At 43.2% G+C, this 27,193-nt stretch overlaps 1 long non-coding RNA gene across 1 annotated transcript; it reads right to left on the minus strand.

The window, feature by feature from the left end:
• Window positions 1–1,417: 1,417 nt before the first annotated feature.
• On the minus strand, window positions 1,418–25,900 carry LOC141929424 (uncharacterized). The gene is made up of 3 exons (XR_012625021.1): window positions 25,821–25,900; window positions 24,602–24,712; window positions 1,418–1,833 (listed from the first exon to the last, which is right to left on the minus strand). It is a non-coding gene; the product is annotated as an uncharacterized LOC141929424 (long non-coding RNA).
• Window positions 25,901–27,193: the final 1,293 nt, after the last annotated feature.

Below are 27,193 nucleotides of genomic sequence, written 5' to 3' on the forward strand. Positions count from 1 at the left end.
CAATTCCAAAGAGGATCTATATTTCTTTGCAACCAAACTTTAAAAATTAATGAAGTGAAATAAATAAATCCAATAAAATCCAGATGATGACTCTGACTAACTTTGCTGTTTTAAAGAAAACTGATGGCTTCAAGAGCCCTCTCCTTCCCTCATGGTCAGTCGACTTCAGTTTTAACTACAGCTCATGGTTTCTTGGTCTTTGTAACAAAGGATTAAAAAGCACAACTTTGATAATAAAACTTGTCTGTATAACCAAAATGTGAACCAAGCATCAATTAATGGGCTGAAGATGTCTCCAAATTTATCACTCCATTCTCCAGTAAACTTCCCACATGTGCTCAGGTACAGGAAGGGCTATATGGCAGTGGGTTTGGGAAGGGGGGGGATATTCCTGGAGAACACCAAAAATGGCATGTGATCTAAACCACTGTAAAATTGGCAACCTGTCAGTGGGGTAAAAACCAACCAACCAAACAAACAAACAAAACAAAAAAAAAAAAAAACCAAACAAAAAACCACCCCAACAACAACAAACTGGTGATAAGCAAAGCCCAATGACAATGCTAAAATGCCACCCAGTACTCTGGTACAATGAGATTATTCTGGTACAGAGAGTTTATAACCTGTTTACCAAAGCCTTCCTGGAGGTTTGAAGCAGTATTCTGCAACCTCAGTACTTCTTGGACATCTAAAATAGCCTCCAAGTGTAGGACAAAATCTGGCGTACAGCCAGGTACACAAGTAACAAGGTCAGATCCCCTAATATATCATATAGTTGTGTTTCATCTTATGCAAAATACAAGTTTTGAGTGTTCACTAGAAGTGAAAGCTGGTACTCAGATGAGCCCAGCTCTGGATCTCCTGCTAATGCCTTCAAACTTCACATCAACTATAAAAGCTGCACAGATTTAGTGACAATCCTTCGGTTTATGTCATTCCAGACTGGAGGGACAATACAAAGCAAAAAGGAGAAAAATAAAGCAAAAAGGATTAATCAAAAAATCCTTGCTCGTAGAAGCAAAAGGTTACGTTTAGGTTGCAAATGTCACTTTTCAGTTGATGAATTTCTCATTCCTAGCAAATGTTTCTGTCATTTTCACTTTCAGGGTCTGTGTTGTGTAAACATTTTATTTTTGGCCACAATAGAGGCTGTTCATAACCCCTTGATGTGTTCCGGGGGCTCCCACTGATGCTGTTTCAGGATTCTCTATAGCAACACATTTCTTGCTAATTTTATCTCTATCAGTTTTATCCAGTCTATTGCGTGGCTGGTGAACTTGAAAGCACCACATAGAAATCCAATGCCAGATCATTGTGGAATTTTACCTACAGATTTCAACACTAACTCTTCCACAGCTGGAAATCCAAGCTAAAAGCAATAATTCTGTTCCTGCAATACAATAAGAAGTGTGTAAGTGGTTGTAAGTACTGCTATTTTTAGCTGGTACAAAGCTTCCGCTTCCCCAAACCAAAAAAAGGCAGAAATGAATGAGAATCATCTGCAGAGTGTGGGCACCTACAACCCTCCAGGTGTGTTTGCTCTAAGCGATTTTTGAGAGTCAGGATGATTCCAGTTTTCTGGATGAAATCCACATCAGCTTCATACACCAGGGTGGTACAACACCACTTTTTTAGTTTTCTGGCTATGATCCAGTTCCCAGCCACACTTTTCTTGGGTCATCTGGACTTACCTTGACTTTCTGCTTCCAATCCTGGTTCTCACCTGGCCATGGCCACTGAACCAAGTGCCCAAACCCAAATCATGCCTTACCCGTAAGTTGGTATCTACAGTACAGGATTTCCCAGACAGTATTGTGTAAATGTATATGCGCACTGTAAAAAAAAAAAAAAAAAAAAAAACCCAAAAAAACAAAACAACAAAAAAAACCCCAACAAACTACTCTGAATGCAAACTTTCCTAAACCCTTTGATGACAGCAATAGAAAGTGGGACTGCAAGTGCTGATGTGATGCTGCTTACTTGCATTTCTCATTATTGTAACAAGCAGTCAGTCTACAGGCTCTAGAAACCAAACAGCACCCAGGGACTAATTCTCCTCAGATTGCTACCCTGCTGCTGATAAAATGTTAGAGCATAGACAAATTCTGCCTTCAGACTTTCATATAAACACACGTACACATGCAGGCCCACAAAAGGCACCGACGGCACCACTTTTAATTGCAATTAGCAGAACAAGACAGGAGGCAGAGTATTTATCTCTTTGAGGAAAATGCTGCACCCAACCAGCAACATCAGAGCACCTTTATTTGAATGGGAGCAAAATGCAAAAGTAAAGAGGAGAACAAGAAAGAAACTGCATGGCATTGGGTCCCAAAGACACCCAGAGCCCACACTCCTTCATCTCTGCGGCTCCTGCACTGCAGGCAGCCTCGCAGCTTTCCTTGCAGCACCGATGATGTGCTCGCTACCCAGACAGGAGAAAGTAAATTTTCAAAATAGAAACCCTAAAACGTGGGAAGGGTAGCACACACCACCTGGCGTTTCAGAAAGCTACCCATTTGTTTGGTTTAATTTTCCTAAATTTGTTGTATTTCTGTTTTGGTTTTATTCTGTTCCACCTCCTCTCTCTCTTTCGGGTCCTGTGTTATCATTATTACTTAACTGGAAAGGGCTTTCTCTAAACATTTCCAAGTAGCCTTTGGAAGGATATCTTTCCACAGCCCTCAAAGTTTCTGCAGAAGTGTATTTTCCTCTCCTATCTTAACAATCTTTTTGCTTCAACAGTGTATTTTTTCTTTCTGTGCTCTTCAACAGCCCTCCACACGGCCATGAGCTACCAGTCAGAGAGTTTCCATTGACTTCACTGAGCTTTGGTTCACACTTTATGTTCAGAAGTTTTCTGCCCCTTCTAATCTTCAGATCCCTTTACCTCAGTGCTTCCTACCCACACAAACTCGTTTGTATGAGCTGGAAATCTCATGAGACTGTGGCTCTCAGGTTGTTTCCAGTTCCCAAAGAAGGCAATGTTTTTGCCCTCAGGGGGTTTCAGTAAATCCCGTTCTGAACTGACAACAAACATAATTTTTCAGGCACAAAAGAGCCTCAGATTTGGTCAGATTTGGATAAAACAGAGGGGGTAGTTGGCCACTTTTAGCCCTATTGATTTCATAAGGTTTGAGTAATTCTTCAGCATGGGTGCCAAAGTGGCTACTCATTCCCTGGTACCTGGGTATCCAGCCATACCCAGAGGCTGAACATCAACAACTCATTATCAAGCTGATTCATCAAAGATCTGCAGGAAACCTCCCTCAGATCCAGTTCTGCTTAATGTTTTCTCTAAAATCCAGGAGATAAAACGCGTTTAGATTTGCAGATTATGTGAATGTGGACACCATTGCAAACATAGCAGAAAACAAGACTGAAGTTCAACATGATCTTTACAGCAGAAATAAAAATGGGTGAAGTTCAATATGGACAGGTGATATGTATCATAAATGAAAGGAGTAAGCACTAATACACACCTGCAGATGCACCCTGTGAAAGGGTTATAGTGGAGTCAGTAATTGCAGGATGTTTCCAAAAAGGTGAATAACGAACTGGTATGTATGTGCAGTCTTTCCTATAGGATCCAAGATGAAACACTTCAGCTGTGTTCAGTATCAGTGCGGTCTCAGCTTTACTACTAAGTCACTTCAGGGCTTCAACTTCAAGAAAGATACAGAAGAGCAGCTGGAGAGAGTGCAAAAGCCAGACAGGGTTGATCAGACAACCTGAAAATATGGCCCATGGGAGAAGACTGAGAAAATTGAGGTTGCTGAGCTCAGTGCTGAGCCCCTGAGCTCACCAGCAAGGGAATGACACGGTCACAGTCCCTAAAAAGCATCCAAAGAAGAAAATAGTTTATGAGGCACATCCACAGATGATACAATGAGGAGGACAGACAAACTTTGGCAAGACAGACCTAGGTTAAACTTCAAGAAAACCCTCTACTGAGAGAGAGAAGCACTGGAATAGGCTGATTGGAGAAGCTTTAGAGCGTCATGGGAAGTCTTTAGGAACAGATTAAAAAGTTTTTCACTAGAATGACAGAGGTAGTTTTTCCTGTAGTGGTTCAGGGGATGGGTCAGAAGACTTCAGAAGTCCTTTGCTTGCTTGTTAAACTGCTAGCTATGATTAGGTTCTCCAGGAAGATCAAAGCAAACACTTAACCAAGCACAATGCAACTGCAGATTCATGGATGTTGTAATGATACAATTTTCTGGATTTTTAAACCCTCAACAACAGTTAGTGGCCAACCTTGCCCAGAAGGTCCACAGAGATGATGCAATTCCACTCTGCTGAAAGAGATCTATGGTGGGAACAGGGAAGAGTCCACCTTGATTGCTTTTCACTTCCAGACCTACACAGTTCTCCAGGAACTGGCTTGGCTTGAGCAAGAAGGATGGCACTCCAGCGACAAAGCACTTTTCCACAGCATGATCTCCATGGCACCCTTGGGCTCATATTTTCTTTCTTAGTCTTTGTCAAACAACAACACAAAAAAGCATTGACAGATCTCCCAGATCTTATGTCATCCTGTTTCCATTCCCACCCATCATCTGGCTGTCCCTCACCCTCAACCTTCAGAGCTCCTCCATCAATGTAACATGGGAGCATTGACAAGAACACTACGATTTTGTCCGTTATAGAGAGGTCATTTCTGCGATCAGCCTTTCCAAGCACTAAGAGAAAAGCAGAAATTAAGAAGCAAAAAGATAACTAACAATGACTGCCAAAGAGGCAGCAGAATTGCATGTTCTTAGAGCTGAGCGACTGCTGTCCCGGGAGCTCCTGCCTTCCCCACATATCCTCCCCTTATTCTTCTCAGCATTGGTCAAGAAAAAGGTAAACAACCAACAGAACATCCTGCACTTCAACCAGGAGCAAGACATTGTAGCCATAAAACCTGGGCCAAATCCTCACGTTATGCCAGTGATTTATCCCAAAGGAGGCTCTGGCTACTCGTTTCAGTCATGGTCTGGCTTATTGTTCACACACACTGTGTGCACGAGGTTTACTCAAGTTTTGCTCCCTTAACTAGCTTGATATTTACTTACACAATTATTTCATGTTGACTTATTGTTCAAGCCTTTTCTAAAAAGTTAATCTTTACAAGAACAAAAGAAAGATGTTCAGCTGGCAAAACATTTTGAAATATAATTCTCTGGTGGTCTATTTTCAGAAATGAAATACTTGGTGGTCACTATATTTCACTACTAGCACTTAGTGGTTTTAAAAGTTGTTTTCTGTTCTACATATTAACATAATATGTTTACTATAAAAAGACTCCTAAACACATATTTCTCCAATTTTCCTTGTCCATTACAGAATGAAACCTGAATGTTATATCAAAGAGACTAAGGCAAAGTCAAGTCTCAAAATGCTCTTACCCAAAACCAACTTCACTTGCAGACTCTAACTGCTTATTTTCCAGATAAGCTTAAAAGCCCTTAAAACAACACCACAGGCACATACACCACACCCCATCAGAAATGCATCGCATTCCATATTGTCACAAGAAATACCATGACAGCAAGAATCCCAGCATGCAGGAGACACACACTGAAAGCAGACTCTGGTCTTCTGCACTCAGCAGACAATATTGATGAAGAAAAAACAGTGATTTTAAAGGCAAGTTACATAACTTATAGCTGTGTCTCAGCGACTGCTCCTGCTCTCTGCTCCTGCCTGCATAAGAGCCAGGCACTAGACAAGTCTTCAGAAAAGGATTTTTAAGTGATCAGGAAAAAACATTCTCTTCCTTCATCAGTCATGCTTGCCACTAATGTTTTATTCTGGGTAAATATTTAACCATAAGCAGCGTTTGACACACCATACTCCCGTTTGCAGAGTATACGATTACCTGGTGGGACAGGGTACGCTCTGGTCGTGAAAGCTTCCTTAGCTAAGAGAGGGGGAGCAGCCAAGTCTGTGCACAAAGCACGACCTCCGTGGGCTGCGTGTACGTGGCAGGAGAGAGAACAACGCCAGGAAGGCAGCACGAGCCATTCAGAAACCATCATAAAATAATATTGATAAATGGAAAGCACTTCAGAGCAGGGCTAGCAAAATAATGAAGAGCCTGAGGGAACGGATGGCAGAGGGAAGATTACAGGAATTGCATATATATATCTTTGACTAAAGGAAACAGTGGAGGGCTATCTGACAGGTATCCGCTTCACAGAGGGGAGGGAAGCGTTCGGGCTGAGATAGGATGGATAACTGGGAGCAATTATAGAAAACGGAATAAAAAGAACTTTAGGCTCAACATGAGGAAAGAAAATTAAAGATGAAAATTAGACTATGAAATAGTCTGGGGGCAAAAAGGTTATTTGTAGACCCTCCTTCACTGAAGAATTCAAAAGCAAGCATGATAAAGCCCTGATAAATATTCAGCAAGGAGAATCATCCCTTGTGAAGCAGGGAGATTGCCTAGGTGTCCCACTAGTGCTTTGCCAGCTCTAAGATCTAGTGCTTTATTTATACCTGACCACATCGCGGGATACAATGCAGTGAAGTCTAACACACTCGCTTTTAAGGGAGCCTTTTCTTGACATCTCTGCTTCCACGTGGCCAGTCTTTGACACAGCTCCACAGGCTCGAGCTTTTGCTGTGCTCCAGGACACTTGACCACTACTACTAGTGACAGCAGGAGCCAAGTGTAAGCGGTGTTACTCTGAATAGCAACCAAAGAGCAGAGAGAGCTGCCAGATGCTGCCCTCTCCCTAGAAGGGTAAAACTGGAGCAATGCAGGCCATTAGGTTATTCTCCTTTTGCCAGAGTTTACATCTATGGCACAAACAACACAATAGTCTCACCCTGACATTTATTTCAATAAACACTGGGAGAGCTTCCAGAAGTCTGTTGCAGACAGTTATGAAAACTAACCAAGCCATTGAACTATTATATAAATGATCTTCCCGGGCTTCATTATTATAGTTACTATGAGACAATAACAAGACACTGAGGGGCTTCCACAATAGTAAAGTCTTGTTTGTGATCCCAGAGGCTTCTGGCTCAGTCTCTTCTATTCAAGCACACCAGAACTAGTCCAGCTCTGACTGAATTGCAAGACACTGTGGGGTTAAAACCAAGATTTGCATCAAGATTAAACACATCTGTTATGAAAACCTCCTGTGTTTTGCATATATGATTCAATAGTCTTAGCAGGATAATTGTTTTGCCCAGGTTATTAACCAGAATTTTCTTTACTTTTTTATTACTCCTCAGACTAATGTTTAAGGTAAACAACTCATAATTGTGCAAGAATTGGGTTAAGTGGAATGCTCTATCCTGAATGTCCATTCCCGGATATTATGTTTTATTACCAAGAGTCACCCTTGCATTAGGAAGTTAATTTTGTATTTCAAGCAGCTAAAGCAGGGAGCGCACACACGTAAAACATTTTTTAAAAAGACTGGAAATGACGTCCTGAATATCAGAGGCAACGTCAAAGTGTAAATTCGGTTTGTAGGAGAGCAGAACTCCTCGAAGGTATCGCCCGAACCAGGGATTTGCGCTTTAAAGCTTGGAAGTAGAGTGGGGGGGGGGGCAGCCCCCGTTGTCCCCGCCACGGCTGGAAGCCCGAGCCCTCCCCAGCAAGCCATGGCACGCCCGCAGGTCCCGGCTGTAGGACCAAGCCGTGGCGAGCGGTGGGACCCCACCGAAAGGGACCGATCGCCACCCACACCCCCCTACCCAAGGGTCCTGCAGCGCTTCAGTCCCTGAGGGTGCGAAGAGCCCGGCAGGACCCGCCGCCGGCCGCCAGGGGGCGCCGCAGCGCCCACGCAGCACTCGCGCAGCGCCCGCGCAAGTCTCAGCGCCCGCGCAAGTCTCCGCCCCCGCGCTGCCCAGGGGGGCTCCGGCAGCCCCCGTGGGGGGCAGCGGCCGTGGGTTGAGTGGGAAAGGTCGTCCCCCCCCCCCCCCCAGGGCCAGTTGGGTCACTCGTTGGGGGCCCGAGCCCTCGGAGCAGTCCCAGCCGTGGGGTTTTTCCTTGCCGTGGGTTTTTGGCTCAAGCGCTGGAGTTGGGTTGCTGTAATTTTCAGGCGTTTAAATAAACTATTCAGACCCTTAAATAAACAGCTGTGTTTGGAGGTGAAGGTGTGGGTGGGTTCAGGGTGAGCAGAGGGGAAAATGTGTTTCGGGACATTCAAATGAACTCGAGTGCTTTTGTTCCCAGGTGATAACAGAGGATGTAAGAAGCTTGATAGAAGCTCAAAAATTGCAGTCAAATAAGGAACAGGATGCGTAAAGTGGGACTAATGTAGACATTAAAGCTCAACATCCAAAATAGTAGCGCTCAAAATTCCCATCTATTTGCAAGTGACTACATTAACACATGCCCAAAGCCCCTCTAAGTCAAAACATCTCAGAATCTACTTCAGGTCTGAGCCCTCAAAAGCCACAGGACACTGATTGTTATTTTTCCTGAGCGGTGTGATCCAGGAGAGTCATTGGACTATACCCACCAGATCAGGTACTGGCACTATCCATCCCTTTTCTCTAGAAGAGTTCAGAGGTTTAGACATCGGTCGGGATGCCGGGACCATAGGGCCAAACCTCTCCCCTCCATAGGTGGCATCCTGGCTACCAAACCACAGGTTGGTCTGATGGGCAACAGAAGGCTGCACATAAATCCTGCTCTTGATGGTGTTCCCTTACCTAGAATGGAACGTTTCCAGACTGGTTGGACTGGAGAAAGGGAACAGGGCTGCGTAGCTCTGGGATAAGAGTCTTATTCCTGTTTATTCATCTTGGAGCCTTAAAGAAAGAGCATTTCTCCCAACGGAGAAAGCGATTTAAGCGCTGAACTACTCTGAGCTGAAGGGCTCCAACACCCTCTCCCGTGTTCGGGGAAAGCTGCAAGTTTGCAAAAAGCCCAATCCATCTCAAGTGTTGCTGGAGAAGTCCTACAAGTTTCAGTCCTTCCGCACAGACAGGTAGAACTTTGCCTACTTGGCAAATCCTGCCGGGGCAGAGGTGTTAAATAACTACCTTAAGCTCCAGTGTCGCAATACTCCCTGTCCTTGCTCAATTGTCACCTGACCTTAGACACTTATGGAGCCTGCTGATGTCTTTCTTGTCAAATTTAACTTGCCCCAGAACTTGAACGACACAAGAAGGTGTCCTGCAGTGCTCTGGAGAGGCCCACTTCCAAACCATGCTTCGTTAAGGGTAATTAGTTGAGTAGCCATAAGGGATGAGATAGGTAACTGGGAATGCCGCAGTCGAAGCTGAGAGTGACCACTAGTCAGCATCGCAGTCTTTCGGCAGAAAACACGTTGTCTTCTGCTATGTGAACAAACAGGTTGGACTAATTACCACATATAATCATTATTATTTATGCTCTACAGACATCAGAGTTTTGTCTTTAAATGAATTTATAGAGGGGAAAAAAAAAAATCACAAAGCTGAATAATCCCTTTAATTATATGCTTAAAAATCCTGAATGGAAGAAATTAGGAGACACAAAGGAACAAACATAAACTAATTATGCCTTGTTTTGCAGCTAACGTATTTCTATGGTAACCACTACGGTCCTCGAAGAAATTAAATGATTTTTTTAAATCAGTTCATCAAGAAAGTCACCCAGTAAAGCCACAAAACAAAAATCTTTGAAATAAGTCTAGAGATGAAGGAGAAAAGCATGCATTTTCCCAGCTGTTGATCATTAGAGCTATGAAACTGCATTTTCATTAAAACCACCAAGTAGATTCTCTCTTACGTGCTGTGTGGGGAGCTCGGTGGGTATGTGCATGGGCACACAGGCACACATGCATGTGTGTATATAGAAGAGAGGAGAGACGACTTCCACCTCTTCTGTATACCACGTGTCAATATGGCAAGGTGAACAGAATCAAGAATGTGTGTTTTGTAGCAGTTGCACTTTCTGCTCACACACTCATTTTTCTGAGATTGAAAGCTTCCAACCTAATTCTTACACAGCCTCAGTTTTCCTGGGCAACTTCAAGTAGATGGTTAAGTATTGATTTAAATGTGAGGTGTGCCGGCTCTGTCTCTCCCGTACACAGAGAAGCAGGTCTGGTAGGCAAAAAAAATGTGTACAATTTTGGTAGGTCAACAACACATGGAAAGTGGTGTAGTATTCAGTAAAGACCAAGTTTACACATTTTTGCCCTTGAAATGTAGCAAATTAATCAAAACCATGCCCTTAAAACCTAAACCAGCCTGTCACCAGCTTTACATTATTAAACTTTAGCTCAGGGGGTGCATTGCCAGAGGAATAATTCAAGCAGAATGGTCCATGAAGCAGGCAGATTCTGGCTCTGTGGGAGGTTCACTTCTTCAGGCTGTGCAGAGCTTTAGCCAAAAAAGGCTGTTCATGCAAACATGCCTTACTCGTCTTTTGACCACACCACCAAAACCAATGGTTTCCCCTATCGCATCTGTGGCCATGCTGGCAGCTACAGATAAAGAAGTTAACTGAATAGGCTCATGTGAAGGGATCCTCAGTTTTCAGTTAGGAGGAAAGTCCCTGCAGTTGAAGCCGAGGAACAAGGTTCAAACCTTTTCACAGAATTCAGAATTTTTTTCCTCCCTTTGGGCCCCACTTGGCACTTTTACCATCACACTCTCAGATGTCTACCTTCCTTCATTGCTGTGATCAGAACAGGAACTTTACTGAAGAAAACTGTAAACTGAATGCTGTACACAATCTGTCTCTCTATGCTGGGATGAGTTGTCACAAGCAGAAGAAATACCAAGAAACTTCAGTGTCGGCAGGGAGGAAAAGGCTGCACAGCTCCCTGCTGTATGGATTTCTATGTAACAGCCATCCCCAGCTTTACCATTTCTCTTGGATGTTTTTTGCCACAGCTTTGGAAGGACATAAAGACATGTCACACATCCCAGGCACAGTCCAGCAAGAGATTCATTCCTGCCTTTGGTTAACATAAGATTATTAATATTGTTAATAACAGCAATAACAGCTCCTATTAAGGCATCCTGCCAGCTTCAGAGAACAGGTTTCTATTTTCCTCGGGTTCTAATTTTAGAAGCTTCAGGGGACTATGTAAACATATCAGCTAGAGACAAACAAGAGAACCATATAGATAATTTGCTCAAAGCTTGGGGTGGGTGATCAGATCCAAATATCCCGCTATACTGAAGTCCCTGCCCTGGACTTTCACCGATCTGCAGAACAGAAAGCGCAGCACGGGAGTATCAGGGGTCTGCCTGGCCTGCTGCTAAAAAGAGGAGCTTTCCCATCTACTTCACTGGGAGGCAGCAAACCTGGGACAGACAGAGATGTACTGAGAGCAATCAACACTGAGCATCAAACACTATCAAGACTGGGGAGAGGAAACGAGGATACGTGTACAGCCCTGTCTGGCACCTCACCTCACCACAGTAGGAGAAACTTGCTCCCATTTGATGCAAACTCCTCAGCTCGCTGTGCTGCACTAGTTGTGGCCCCACAGTGCATCTGCTCTGCCAAGTTTTCGTGCCCACTGCTATTTTAGAAAAACTGTAGTGCTGAAATGCTCATTTTGTGTTTGTAGTACTTTTCTTCAAAAGATAAAGCAGCTTTTCACACATCGAAATATATCTCTAAAGTCAAGCTTGTTCACATCCCATTTTTCATTAATCCAGCAAAAATATCAAAAACTACATGACAATTTGCATCACACTTCTAACAGACAAAAGACATGAAAAATCTTCATGAGATTTTTTTGGCTCTTGATTCTACAAAGCACTTAAGCAGGAGCTTAATTTACTGCAGGTAAGTAGTATGTGGCTCCAGTGGGACCACATATCTGATTAAAGAATAAATGTAATTGTTTCTATAGATCAATGCCATAATTTATTCCTCCTTAAGTATCAGATGAATTCTTAGAGTCTCTTTGACAAACTCATGCAGCGCAAAACATTAAGTGATCCAACCTATGAAACCACACACACACTACTGGAAATCTATACCCAGATACATATTAACATCACTGTTCAAGTATTTCAGTTCTATTCCACTTCCTAGTTAAATAAAACCCTTGCTTTTTTCAGAAGTCTATATAAAGAGCTCATAAAAGCAACCCCTCATCTTTTCCAACAACATCTTGACAAATTCCAGACCAAAAAAAAAAACCCGCCATACCACCACTTAGGTCAGATCCCTTCAGCAGGGGCAAATTTTCAAGACCCTGGAAAAATAAGGTATTTAGAAGAATACAAGAATCTTGTAGGCCAGTTATAGGGCATAAAATCAGATATTGGAGTTGCTTTTGTTGATAGCTGGTGCTTTGGATGCAAGTTTCTTTATCTGCACTTCAGGGACCCTTATTCACTAGACTCTGAAAGTTAACGCATCCATCAGAGGTATGATTTAATGGCCTTCACAGCAAACAGTGACCCTACAGGAAGAATAAATGAGTATGTGTTATTAGCTGAAGGCGAAGGCATGTTTTGCACACATGATGTCACTCTTGCAACTCAGGAAGAACTAATTGCTCGGCTTGTTGTAAAGTCTCATACTCGTTGGGTTCACTTGCAAATTATAGTCGTCTGGAGAGTTACAGTATGTCATCAGCACACAACAATGTTGTCTGAAGCGTAATTAATATCTGTCTTTCTTTTCAAGTTCCTTATTTACCCTCTTTCCCCCATGACAAATATGTTAATGACCTCTCCAAAACCCACAAGTTGTCATTTTCAAAGAGCCCCCATCTTTCTGCCTTGAGCTGAACACTTTAGACTAAATCACGGTGAGCCTGTTCTTGCCCCCATTAAAGCTATTGAGGGTTTTGTCAGTGACTTCAGTGTAAGCAAACTCTCACAGGCTGTAATGGGAGCAGGACCACAGACCTATTTTGCTTTGCACCTTCAGCCAGGGAAGAAAAAAGAAAAAAAAAAAAAACACCACACCGAAAAAACAACACACCAAACAAACAATAGGGAGTGATTGCCTTAAAAATTTGCAGGATTTTGAGTTGAATCAGGTGCCCAGAGCAACATGAGGATCATCAAATCATCCAGTCTTATGGTTTGCAAAGTTTGTGTGGGATTACAGGCTCTTAAAAGGCTGCTTGATTTGCCTTTGGTTTTGATTTTGAGAATGGGTGTTATGTCTTTGAGTTTATTTTCAGCAATATTATCTGCTTACTTGATTCTCTTTTAATTACTTATCTGCAAAGGATAAAATACTACCCAGAGTTTAATGTAGTTGCATCTGAAAATAAACATACAGAAGATGTCTATCAGTGACAGCAATAACTGTACTGGTAGCCCAGACCACTACTGGGGAACATTTTGATACCAGCTTATGAATTACTGCTCGTACTCATACAAGGGCTTGGATAATTCTGAACGTCTGCCCATTTTTTTGCATGTGTCTTTACAAATGAGTCAGGTTTACAAATAATAAATGCATTTACACTAAAACGAGAAATAGAATCTCCTATATTTAATTACCCACATCTGTATTCTACTTTTCCTTTTTTATTAAAAAAAAAATCCCCTGATTAAATCATCTGCCATGCAGCAGAAATCTCCGTACAACAAAAAAGTACTATTTCCACTACTACATAGCTGTTAGTTTCAGATGTGAATAAAGCATTTCCCTTTCCAAGTTTTAAACACATGGCAAGTCCCCATGCTGTATTTATCAAGTTTTCACATGTTTCTATCCTTCCACAGTTAGCAAGGTAGACCTTCTGGGATTCTTAGCATATTAGTAATATGAATGTACTTGCAGGTAAGAAACTACAAGAGACCTTATAGATTTCTTCTTCTTTTGTACATAGTGCTGTAAACAGAGGTTCAGACACCCATTTTTTTTCTAAAACACCTGGCTGTATTCTGATTTCAGCATTAGTTGGTACCTAGTGCACCTTTTCTATCCACCTAGAATGCCTTGCGGATCCTTTTGGGACCATGACTGCAAGCAGATACTCATATATGATTCCAGCTCTGCCTCAGCAGCATTACGGCCGCATCAGGAGCGGTGCATCTAAGGGTGAACGTGGTATCTGAGGGACACTGCGAGGTCTGTGTGCTGCTGCGGTCTCAGCTAAATAGGGGTAAATTTTACCTTAACTGGAGCACCTTTTCCCAAGCACCTTTCCCCCGGACAGGAACGTTATACCATCCGAGATTTCCAACAAAAGCACTGAGGCCAGCCTTCCAATGGGGATTTGCAAAGCTGGACTATCTTGTAAGCATAAAATGCACACAAATCCCACAGCTACCTCTTACACCGAAGACTATGATACAGTCTCAGTCCTGGTGACCGGAGGTGGAAGGTCTGTGAGCGCTAAGGTACAGTATCCTACAAGCTATCTGCCACTTACATTTTTAAATGGCTTTTATGTTACATAGGTAGAACAGCATAAAGGGAGCAGAGAATATAAACATTTTTGAATGACAGGAAAAATCTGTTTCAGCAGGATTATTTTTGTAATGACATCTATTGATTCTCATGGTTTAGATGTGTTTCTTCAGCATTATGTTAAAACCCTCCTACATTCATCATTTAATAAAGATAACCCCTCTGCATTTAAAAGCATGTATAAGTTTCTAAAGTCTGCCAGACAAGCTCAGTGGATTTTAATGATCTTCTCTCCTAACAATAAATGGACAGCCCTTAGAACAGGGGCTATGATTCAGGATTTTTGGGTTCTGATCTTTGTTTTGCAATACCATCGCTGACAAGCTACATTTGACACCTCTGTGCCTCAGCTTGCCTAGTTCATAAATGGGCCCAGCAACACCTCTGTCACATGGTGTTAAAAGGTTTAGTTAATTGCCGCTCATAAATCATATTGAGAGCCTTGAAAAAGAGAAATATATATATATGCAAAGTAGTTTTGATGTTGTAATAGAATTGCATTGCTTTCAGATGCAGTGTTTAAAATTAAGTTCTTAGGAGAGTCATACTTCTTGTATCACTTTGCTACCCATTAGCATTAAGGACGACCCAGAATATTCAAAACCTATGTACAATATTTGTGCAATTCAAGACAACGCCACTCATGACACTCACAGGGAAAAAAAGATACTGGAGTAGGAGCAACTTTCCATCTCCACTGAAGTGGTGTGAGTTTTGCATTCATTTCAAGTGCTGTAGGACCCAAATTTATCCACCATTCCTCATCAGCCTTGAAAAGCAACACTGCCACTTTATAAGACACAAATCCTACATTTAATAGCTCAGGTACAAACAAATGCTTCTCCTCCCTCCTCTTAACTAGCACGTTGGGTGGCTGAAGGATTTAAAATTAGGCACCTTCACTTCATGAAGTGTTTTGAGATCTGCCAAGTACAAAGTAGAGTGTTAAGATTACCATTTTCACCTCCCGCCCCCCCCCCCCCCCCCGCCAATTACTTTCTAGCAGCTACAGCTGCTTTATGGACAAGAAGCAGATAAAGGGTTTAGGAATGGATACTGTACCTTTCAGGGTACCATACACACATGTAGTTTGCAGTAGCAGAAATGGGATCAAGCTATGAAGTTCAGATTAGATAAGAAATTCCCTACTTAGAATTTAATGATTTTCAAAGCCTCAGTTTTCTTTCTGCCCACTAGAAAGACAAGGGAACATTACAAACTTTCAGTCCATTTCCAGAATTCAACAGAATCCAGTAAATCTGTCTTTACTTGGGCTTTTGGCTCCATTTCAGCTCTCAGATAGAGCCAAAGTAGATCATTTCTGTGCCTCTTCCATGCTACAGTGAAGTGGCACGAAAAGCAATAAAGATCCACGGATGGAAGTGCCTCTAGCAACATGACTCCATTCCTACACATTTCTCCCACTGCTCGTGCGGGTTGAACACTCCCTGTGCTCCAGGCAGACAGCGTACGCGACCACAAGTGGACCTTCGGAGGAGAGAGGACTCGAATGCCTGCTGAGCTGTTCCATCCTGGTACGATTTCTAACCACAAAACTACGACAAAATCCCAGACGATGAGACCTTTAGAGACTCATTCTTCACCAGGGAACACAAGCTCCATTCCCAGAGCAGCTTACTCAGTCTGTCCTACGACTCATGTCAAACAGGCAGGTGAAAGATTAGTCTTTTTTTTAACCATTTCAAATTTAACTAGTTCTGGTTCTTTCACAGACCGGGTGTGCTTCAGCAAGGAAACCTGTGGTTTGCTATGGGGACTTTTTTCTTAAATCTTATATGTGGGAAAATAAGAAAATCACTAACAAGCTGGAAATATTTAGTATGCTTCACAAAATGAACCTGATGTCTTGGCAATAGTATGGCAACTTGCCTTTGGTGCTAAATTTCAGCTTAACAGAAAAAGGCAAGTGAGGGCATTTTAACGTTTTAGTAGCCACCTACCACCATATGAACAAATCAAGCTACAATAACAGATTGTAATTTATTTCTTGCTTGAAATTAAGAGGAGCAACAGGTACACTGGATTGCCCAAATTCTGACTCAAATCTGAAGCAACCAAATTTTACAAGAAGGGGCCTGGACACTGAATAGAGCCATCTATGTGCTAGAGAATGTAAATAGGGAGACAGGTAATATAAATAATACATGACTGCAGGATCCGGCCCTCATTTGGGGGCAGAACGCTAAAACTATAATTGCTCTTGCAATGAATAGCTGATGAATGAAAACAATTAGTCATTTTATTTAAGCTGTTCTTAGTTCTGCCAACACAAGTTTACAAAAGTCATTAGTCAGATTGCACATAGAAAAAAAGAAAAAATAGAGAGATTTGATTAAAAAAAATCATGAGATTAAAAATAGCCCAAACCCAATAAAGATGCTCAGGCTTTCTCTTCCTATCTGATTCAGACATCAGGGTCTTTTTTTTTCCAAGCTTTTCTTTAGAGTCACAAGAATTGGAATTTTTAGTATGTTGGGTTTTTTTAAAGACAGAAAGCAAGCCAAGCCTTGGGACTGCAAGAGCAAGGATTTTATAAATTCTCAGAGGACGTGGGATAAAATTTGGGGTGTAGGAGCCGTGTGGGACTGGGAGGGGCCGGTGGGGAGCGAGGCGCAGTGCCTGCTGAGCCATGGCTGCCCCGCACCAGCTGCTGCCGCCAGCACAGCACCAAAATTCAGAAGCCTGCCAGCCATGGCTGAATGTGGAAGGCGAACACAGGCACCACGGGGACAGGAGGAGAGGGAGAGGCCAGCTCAGCTCACCCCACAGCAGGACGGAGGGGCATGGCTGTCCCTGAGCCTCCTCCTCTGCCAGCCCCACAGGGACAGATGGCTCCTCAGCAAGTACCAGCCTCCCAGTGAGCACTCACAGCCCTGCCAGCCCTGTGCAGCAGCCAACAACAAAACCAGCAAGAAATACCTTGTTTTTCTGCATTTAACCTTCTCAGGTTTGAAGGTTTGGAGAAACAGGGCCGCCACAAGCACAGGCCTGTATGTATTTGCAGTCTTCCTCCCAGCCTGGCCGTCAGCCATTTTGTCTTCCTGCTCAGGGGGTGGCAGGCGCTGGCCTGAAGGGGAAGGACGGCCATTTTGTCATCTTCAGCCCCACACACAGCCCTGCAAGGTGGCGGTGCCCCAGCTGGAGTCTGCACGGCTGCGGGCAGCCTGTCCGAGGCAGGTTAACTGCAGACACCACTGCCTGGCACCACCAGGTAACTCAAGCCCCACCACAACATCTGCCTGGAGATGGCAGAGGGCTGCTACCACGACACAGCCACAGCCAGCATGAGGCTTGCCCCTGGCCCTGTCAGGAGTCTCCCAATCCATTAGGACACAAACACTGACTGCAAAGAGCAAACAGACATTTTATGCCCCAAACACTTGGTGCCTGAGGAGAAGACGGTCAGCAGAGCAAGGAGTGCAGGCAAACAGGACAGCTGTGGCTTGGAGCCAGCATGGGTCTCAGCATACCGACTGCCTCCCCATTGCCGACAGGCTTTCGGCATCAGGAATAAGAATCAGGCGGAAGCTTTGTGCTTTCCTATACCTGAAACCAAAAAGGTTTATAAGACTTTTCCCCTTTCCTGGGGACCCAAAGTAATGGTTCCAGGTTTGCAGCTACTCGTGGCATCAAAAGCATGTTCATGAGATCATACTGAGCTACAGCAATAACACCAGTTCAAGAAGAGCACGTGCTTCTCTTTATTACTACTTCTAAAAAAAAGCCATAAATGAACCAACCCAGACATTTTGAAATGCTGAAGTGCCACTGAAAGAAAGATGGGAAACAAAGCGCACGACCAGATTCTGGTGGAGGTTGAAGGGGACCACATCCCAAACATTGACTGGATGCAGGCATGCATTTGTTTAACCACGAGGAAGGAATACTGGTTCATAGCAGATACTTCTATTATAGTAGACAAGATGATCTTGATGCAGTCTCTAGACGGTGACTCTGTATGTGACCTATCACCTATATTGCCCTGGATGCTCCAGTCTCCATTCTTTTCACATCTATATTTAGTATTTGAGACTCATTGTGCTCATTTTCTTAAAGAACATGGTATCTTGCTACAAAATACACCATCAAGACTGAACAGTTACTGGCAACCCCAGCAAGACCTGCACAGAATTCTCGCTCCTCTTCAACAAGGATGCAGCACACCAAGCAGGGAGGCACACAGCGGTTACAGCTGTTGCTAGTAGTACTGTAGCTTCTCTTTGGCTAAATGGGATGCACATGCCTCAAGGAAAAACAGCCAAAGCTTTCAGAAATCTCTTCTCTGTCTTGGCTTACTTCTTTCTAAGAAATCTCCCACAGTGCATGGTCACACTCTACACAAGAAACCACCAAACTCCTGCTGTTTTACAGCCACTAAGGAGAGACACCAGCTCACGACTGAGTCCAGAGAAACACTTAAACGGGGACATAGCAGAAGTGCATAGCTAGTGACATTAACACCTGTGAGCATTTCAGCTTTCTGTGGCAGATATATGTTTGAAGGTGACAGGTGCCAGGCAGAAGTGGGACTGACTTGTTTAGCAGATTACAAATTGGACCAATAAGAAACAGATACATGTCAATAATCTGAAAACAAAATGGCCTTTTGAAGGGGAGAATTTAACTCAAGTTTACCCCTGTCGTTCTTCAGTTTGTAAGTTAGAATTTTATTCAAGTTCTACTTCATATGAACAAAAACACATCGTACAGAATCCAGGAGGGCTCACACTGAGCTCAGGGATGTTGTGCTATTAGAAATGGACAAACACAACTTCCCCTTGCTTTGTAGTGGTGTGTTCCAGTATCAGTATTGGAAGAGAAGCTAAGAAACTTAGTTTGTGACTAACTCTGTACAAGCAAGATCTAAGCTTCACCTTTCCAACATGTAAAATGAAAGTACTTACATACTTTCACTGCGACATACCTAAAGAGCAGTGGGTGTAAAGTGCTGGACTAGACCTTCACATCATGGATGTGCAATCAAGGGAAACACGCAGAGACTTAGACTGAAGCCTTATGCACCACACCTTGGCACATGGAGAGGATCATATAGCTCATTATAAGAGAAAACGTGGATCCGGTTGTTCATACAGCAATTAAAACTGCTGCTGAGGAAGAGGCGTTCTTCCACGTCCATTAAGAATTACAGCCTGGTTACAGTTTGTATTCAGTATGCTATGAGGTATTCATGATCTCCTCTGCCCCCATGCACACATCCTTTTTGTGCCTTTACTCAATGTGCCTCAAACCCTCATAACCTAGATTTTGCTTTTTTTAAGCAAAAGTTACAGTTAAGCAGAGATTAATAGAGTGGAAAGTTTAATGTGCTGAATGGACACAAAGAGAAGTCTTTGTTAGTCTAAACAAGACTAATTAATAGGTAAATGCAACCAATGATTCTTTGCTTCAGCTAGACCATCTCACATATCACAACAAATATCTTCTTTAAAGATGCTTCAGATTGTTCCACCCACTTTCTAAATGGTACATACTGCTCAAGAAAGCCACTCTATAGGTTATTCCCTTGGCTGTATTTCCATATGCCATATGCTCAGAAGCAGAAAGGAGCCTTTCTGCCATCCTTCTGTTTGAGCGAATCCCTGTGAACTTCTTTTGTCTGCCTGGATCTCCAGGAAGTAGCGTTGAATCTCCTCAGCAGTGTTTTAATTGGCACTGCGAGAGCATGCTGTCATCACTCCCCTTCATTTTCTAATGTATCTTTCCAAAATCACAATGCCTACTTCTCTAATTATTTTATTTGGCAACCTGGAAATAAGGGTAATTGCAGTGTTTGCTATTAGCTCGTAAGAAGGACAGAGGATCAGATCATTTGGAGAAAATAAAAATCAGACCAGTAGGTCCTGGTTCTACTCAGATAGGAGTCTCCAGAGGAAATATGTGGTTGTCCGTGAAGTATTGCTGGCAACTTTGAGAGCAGTTTTCCTTTAGACCAATACTGAACCAGTACTCCAGCATGACAGTAGAGGCACAATAACTCTGGCTATGCTCTATTCCCAAACGAGATGTTGAACAAATGTCTTTACCACATGTGGTCATTAAAGATTTGATGTCAAGATGAAAGGTGTTAACCTTGGAAACCTGGCCAGACTCCAACATGGGTAATTACATTCTGCCTCCTGAAGCAGTTCTCTTTAGAGTTTCAGCTGGACATTTCAGATCTTAAACCGTTATGTAGCCTTGCTGTGAGTGGCTTGAGAAAAGGACTTTGTTTGATCACTGTGACAACTCACTGATATTCTGCATCAACAACTCATATTCCGGAGCTGTAAACCTTAGAGCAGCAACAAATCACATCACAGAAAAACTATTCCAGTTACTGCGCATTGCTGCAACCCTTTTACACATGAGTAGCCCTAGGAATGCAGTGAAACCTACTGTGCAGATAACTGTTGTGGGATGGACCTTCTGAAAAGAGCAAAAAAAGACAACAGATTGTATTTTCAGTCACAGTGCCTGCCTTGGAAGAAACTCACAGGTACAGGCTCGAGTTGCTGTTTTACTGCAGTTGTTAAAGTTTGCATTCTGTAACAGTTTCTCACAGAAACAGTCCTGCTTGGATCTGTGAGTTACAGGGAAAAATCTTGTAGAGTTTTGTAACACCATTACCAAACGTAGGCATCGCATTTGTAGCCTGTCCGCTGGATGCTGCCAGCACATTAAATACTGTAGCACGGAGACCTGCTCTGCAAGCAGAGCACTTACAACGCCAGGCACTCTTCTAAAGGAGGGTTCCCTGGAGGCAGTATCTACACTGCTGGGCAGATGCTCCCTGCAGTCCTTGTCCCGGGGTACACACCCTCGCCCCACGCCGTCTCTGTTTCGGGAGGAGATCTGCATGCACAGCCGTCCCCCACATGCACTAGTTTCCTTTGTAAGGAAGCCAGGGCATGCCTGGGGATGGGAGCGAGCTGCATGCCGAGAGGTCCCCAGTCGGTACCATCCGGGGACCAGGGCCGCGGGCAGTGACGAACCACAGCTGCCGATGCTGCAGCCTGCATTCAGAGGGCAAGCAGAAAGCAGCACTGAGAATATTTTGCACGAGTTTCCCAAGTGTTAACAAGATTGTTATTACCATCCTCATTATTACCATATGCATCTTTTCCTTACAAAAGGGAATCATATTTTAGCTAAAGCAGACGCGATTCCTGCGAGTCCCACACTGAACAACATTGGTTCCATGCAAAACCCTGATGCAGAGAGTCACAGAAGTCTGTCACACGACTGATTTAAATGCATGTGACTTCAAAGACTGCAAACTTGACACAGCGTAGGAACTTGTTGCAAAATGCGTTGACCAGGTTATGAATATAAGAGTAAAAATAAATCCTTATTTATGTAAAAACCCATGAGCCTACCTGATCTTGTATTGATTGCTATATCTTAGATACATTTTCTTTTCAGAAGACTTTTAATAATACTATGCAATAACCAAAGCCAGTGATGATCTCTTTTCAATGTGAGGTTTCTGACACCACAAAGAACAACGTGCATCATTTTCAGACATTTTCCCAGTGCTCAACGTGCAACTTCTCAAATTCCCTTCCAGCGTTCATCACACCCATGCAAATAATTTATTCTTCCCTACAGAAGCTTTGTGTTTGATCACAATGACAACTTACTGCTGCTACTCTGTATCAAATACATTATGGAGCTTCAAACCTCAGAGCAATAGCTAAATCACGTCGAGGAAACCTGCTGAGGTGAACGTCCATTCCTACAGTCCTTGCACACAATTACACCTCGTGAACTCAGTAAGATTAGTTATGTCAGCAAGGTCTGCAGAACCAAGACTACGCTTTTGAAAAAGGAGTTGTTAATCCTGAAAAGGATTAACATGTTGGAAGATAAGCAAATACCTAGCTCAAGATTATTGTTACAAGAAAGGCACTTTGATTGTAAACTACATGTTTATCATTTAGGAGTCACCTGTCCTGCAAACACACAGGCGCTAATTTGTCTATGAAATCCCTGGGAAGCCACAAACAGGTTTTAGAATCTGCTGATCAGGATAAGTAGTCTGTCGGAATAGCTTTAGCAAATAAAAGAAATGCAAAATACTGAAACGTACCTAGAGGACAGAGTCTCCTGGCTGAGTAGGATTGCAGGCTGAGACCCAAATAGCTGGTAATTTGGGATGGAACGGCTTCTACAAATCAATCAGTACAGAAAGCCAACATCACACAAGCTACACATTTACCAGGCAGTGTTTGACAGCAAGAAACAAGCTACAGCACAGAAAATTTCTGTGTATTTTAAGCCTCCATCCCAAACTGACTCCTCATACAATTCATCTGCAGGCTGTAATTTACTAAATCCATCTGTTGTTCCTACAGCTTGCTTTCTGGAAATGCTGCATTTCAAGGGTCTGCTTGTTAGAGAAGGTCAAAGAGTAAAGCAGGCCCTTTCATTTTAAGTGACTTGAAAGAAAAGGAAAGGAAATTTATATTTAGAAATACCAGTGATTAACTAGGGGAAATATATTAGAGTATTAAAATAAATGACATAGAATAGCTCTTACTTCCAATTAGGCTGACTTTACTTCAAGAAAAATATTTATATACAAATATAAAAAGCTGGGGAATGCTAACCTATACCGAGATGAAAGCATCTCATAACATAATTCATGCTTAGCCTTTAAAATGGGTGATCACATTTTTACATAGTTTTTCTTCTTGTCTTTCTAGAGTCTCTGCTTCTGTGCTTTCTTCTCTAGTCACCAAAACTTTTAACATCTTCTATTTGTCTGTTACCAAGCTGCCTACTGCAACTGCACACCTTCCACATCTCCACAGCATTCAGAAATGCATCATCTGCTACTACTGCATCATCCCTGGATCCGTACGCATCACAGGCAGACAACTAACAGAGTCACCACAGAATTAAGGAAACAAACTCCCACACACATCAGGCCAAAACTGAGGGTCTCAAGAACTAAAGTCTGCACCAGGATCCACCACGCAAGACAGCACAAGTCAACCCAGAAACCCAAAGATGTGCCTACAGCCCCCGCAGACATACACAAGCTTCTTTCAGACACGTGAGCTCACATACCCCTAGTGCTGTAGCCATCATCAGGGGAAAGGAGAGAGCCCTGAGATTCCTGCCTAAATACTGAGCAGCTGGCGCTGTAGTTGCCCAGGTGTTGGCTTCCAACCAGCTAGTTAAAGGTGCATCACAACCAGCTACAGTCATACCTCAGGGCTGTGGTATAGACCATGGTCACAGCCTTAAAGGGGGCAATAACTGACACCATACAAAGCAGTTACAGAGGGACAACACAATTAATACAGCTGGACTTTGATCAGGAGGCTGGAATCACCATCTGTATGAGTGTGAAAGTCTCCCTGGACCCTTGCTGGCATGAGTAGTCAGTCTTTCAGTCTAAAAAACATCCTCAGCTCGGGTGTGCTAACGTCATGTAAGAACACTGGTTCAGTCCTGACTCAGAAGAACCCTTGTCACCTACTGAGTCACCAAAACCATCCCTTGCAGCAGGGGTTTCCTTGGAGTCCCCTTTGTAAGCCCTGCTTAGGCCTGGCCCTGTTTTGCCTATAAGATTTAACATGATGGGAGTCAAAAGTCCTATGATGCAATGAGCTGCATAGTTTGTTTGTTTTCTTAGTATGGAAGAGCTACTCCAGCAACTCCTCTCAAGCCTCTGAAGTCAGCTCCAGTACAGTTATTTGGCCTAAGTTCATCCAAACTAAATGGGCTGACTTGGTTCAAATATATTGCACAACCAAATGATAAAACTGGGGGGGGGGGGGAGCAGAATGACTGGTGATGACACATGTATTTAACACTGCATGTCTCCTCTTTCCAGATTAGGAGGAGCTGGCAAGCTTCAGTCTGTACACATGCCAACAGCGGATGTCGGCACATATACAACACTTTTCAGAACAACATACTGTTGAAACATGTAGTTCAACTCAAAGGCACCCCTTCTGTTCAGCTAGCCCAAAACAACTATAAGAATTGTCTTGCTTAATATGGTAGGATTTGTAGCACAGCTTTTAATGCTGCTTTAATCTGGTTTCTTTATAACCACTTCAGAAGTGCAGGGAAGTAGGTAGAAGCAACCATGCTGTACTTTGCACAAGGTCCCCCACATCCATTTGAACTAGGGGAAGTGATGAAACTGTTGGCAAGTGGGAAATGGCAAGGATAAGGGGGGTGGCATAAATGATGCAGGAATACAAGCCTCCCTTCCGCTTTTACCTTTCCTCACTTTTCTTTCATTTTTTCAGTCTGAAGTACAGAGAAGTATGATGCTGACAAGCTCACCCTGGCTGCTTGTCAGTGTGTCTCGAGAAAGTCGTCAGTAAAGATCTGAAAGAAATAACATCTGCAAAATAAATAAAAATATATTCCAAGTAGTAAATGAAGTGTTCTGCCTTCATTAGCAGAAACCTCTGCCTTGCTGAATTCAGATTTGTAAATATGTTCAGTTCTTTCCTCATTTTCCTTTCAATAATTTTGTTGTGAGCATGTATAAATTCAGCATTCCCCCCCTAGTCCCATGTTCTTTTCCCTGCTTCATTTTCCCCCTCATCTCTTCAATTATTTTTCTTCTTTCTTACAGCAAGCAACAATCACAATCTAAAAGCAATCCAGAAAAAAAAAAAAAAAACAAAGAACTAATCAGTGCAGAGAAAGACACCTTTTGCCGTGGGTCTGGAGAGGTGCTGGAAGGAATGTATCAGAAGTGATCAATAGGCCTCACATGATATAGGTGGCTTTTAGATATTTGAATCATTTTCCTTTGGCTTCCGACCTGGCCACCTTATCCCACCACCATTATCCTGACAATTCCCTTCTAGTCTCACTTCCTACCAGCTGTTTCCATTTCTTTCCCCCTTTCTTTCTGCACAGCCCAGGCACTGGGAAGGGGGTGATCAGACTGCAGAGACTCAGGGAGGGCTTCCTGCCATGGGACTCAAATGCATGTTCGTGTGAGGCAGGAGGCTGCCAAAGCCTCCAGCTCTGCTCTGCAGAAGTTTGATGTGCTAATGTGGGGATCACAGAAAGAGCTGCAGCCAAGGTTGTCATAATAATCCTAAACTCTTTTCACTTTTCCGCAGCAGCACTAGTCCCCGCAGGTACCTCTTGACGAAGCAGCCTCTAGTTTGGGTCTCATTCCTTTCACTGCCCTCTCAAGCACCGAGGGACAGCAGTTCTCTGTTCAGGTGTCCCAGGTCACAACAACTAAAACCAGTTTCACTCTCTGCCACTCAGTTCAGCAGTTCATTGCCGCCATCCAGCCCCATTGTCAGCAATGGTCCTCCTTCAGATCTATCGAACCCAGGTTTTTTGAAATGATTCTTGTTAGTGCCCTGTTAACAATAGGGCTTTTAGAAATGAGCTCATTTGGACAGAAGCAGGTTGGGGGGTGCCTACATGTGAAATCAGGCTGCCCCATCTGATGGAGCACACTCACCTTCGGTGGGAGATGTGCAAGGAGGGAAGAAGCAGTTGGAAGCTGGCTCTGGCTAACAACCTCTTAACCAGGCTCAGCTGCATGCCTGAGCAGAGCCTGAGCTAAAAGAACAATATTTGGATTTCTCCTGTACTTTGTTCCATCCAATGTACAAACAGGAATCCCAGGACAAAGTGTACTTTATGTGAATTGTACCGTATGTACAGCAAGGGGCTACTTCTATCGGCTTGTAAGGATTTTGTTAGAATGTAAAGGACACTGTCAGAGAAAAGAGGAACCCAGTACTTTGGTTTGGTAAAAATAAGGTTTTATGGACCCAAAAATCAACATACTTTTCCCTATGGTTTACGGAAAAACGGTTGTGGAAGCAATGAGTGTGACTCTGCAAATCCGTCTTCATGGGTCCTTTTAATTTAGAGGCATGACTCATCGGAGCAGGGCCTACTTGGATGATTGTATGACCACAGGATGCAGCCCTGGAAAAGTGTTTTTGTAAACAAATAAACATGCTCCTTCCTGTTTGAAACGGATCTTTCAGCATTGGGCAAGCGCCTGAGAACCTGACAGTGAAAGTAATAAGAAATATTAAACACGATGCCAGTTGCTTGGTCCAGTTCCAACAGCAAGAGGTGAACAAAACACATAGAGTGAAAACTAGATAAGTCTTTTAAAGTCCTTTAATAATCTGAAGTGTTATTTGTATCAGGAACAAAGAAAAGACTTGTAAAGTGAAAATAGCCTGAAGAGACGGTCTTACAACCTGACAAAATCGTAACAGAGGGTATCTGCTAAACAAAGGAAACACCAAAACCTGCACTGGGAGATCTGACAATGGCTTGTGCCATGTTGTGCCGTACACGCAGGGAGTTATCCAAAGATCACAGTCTCCAAAATGGATTTCACACTATGGCTTTTGACGTCTGATGAAGTCTTTTGAGAGAGATTATCCTCTTTTCCTGGAGAAAACAGGATGCTGGCCCCAGTCGGCAGACTGCAGTGCCTTCGCTACTTGCCTCCCAAGGGGGAAAAAAGGAGTCTCCGGTCCTAACAGCTGGAAACATTTCCAGAAAACCATGTAGACATTCAAAAGCAACCTAAATATTGCAAGGGAGTCCGTTTTCTGCTGGTATTTTAAAAGCAGTCTTTTGGCAGCTGCCAGTGAATCCTTTAAGTACATTTAGATCAATGCATGAAGTCAAATAAACACTTAAAATCGTGCAAGATTAAGATGGGCAGAGCGAATCAAGTAGGGGAACAACTGAGTGACTGACCCTTTTTTCTATCGCAGACCAGCGGAACGGGAGGATGTTGCAAACCAGCACCAAATGCTGCTGTACCCAGGCACATGCAAGTGAAAGAAAGGCAAAGAGAGA

The sequence above is a fragment of the Strix aluco genome, chromosome 13 (assembly GCF_031877795.1).
Source record: "Strix aluco isolate bStrAlu1 chromosome 13, bStrAlu1.hap1, whole genome shotgun sequence".
Classification (NCBI taxonomy): domain Eukaryota; kingdom Metazoa; phylum Chordata; class Aves; order Strigiformes; family Strigidae; genus Strix; species Strix aluco.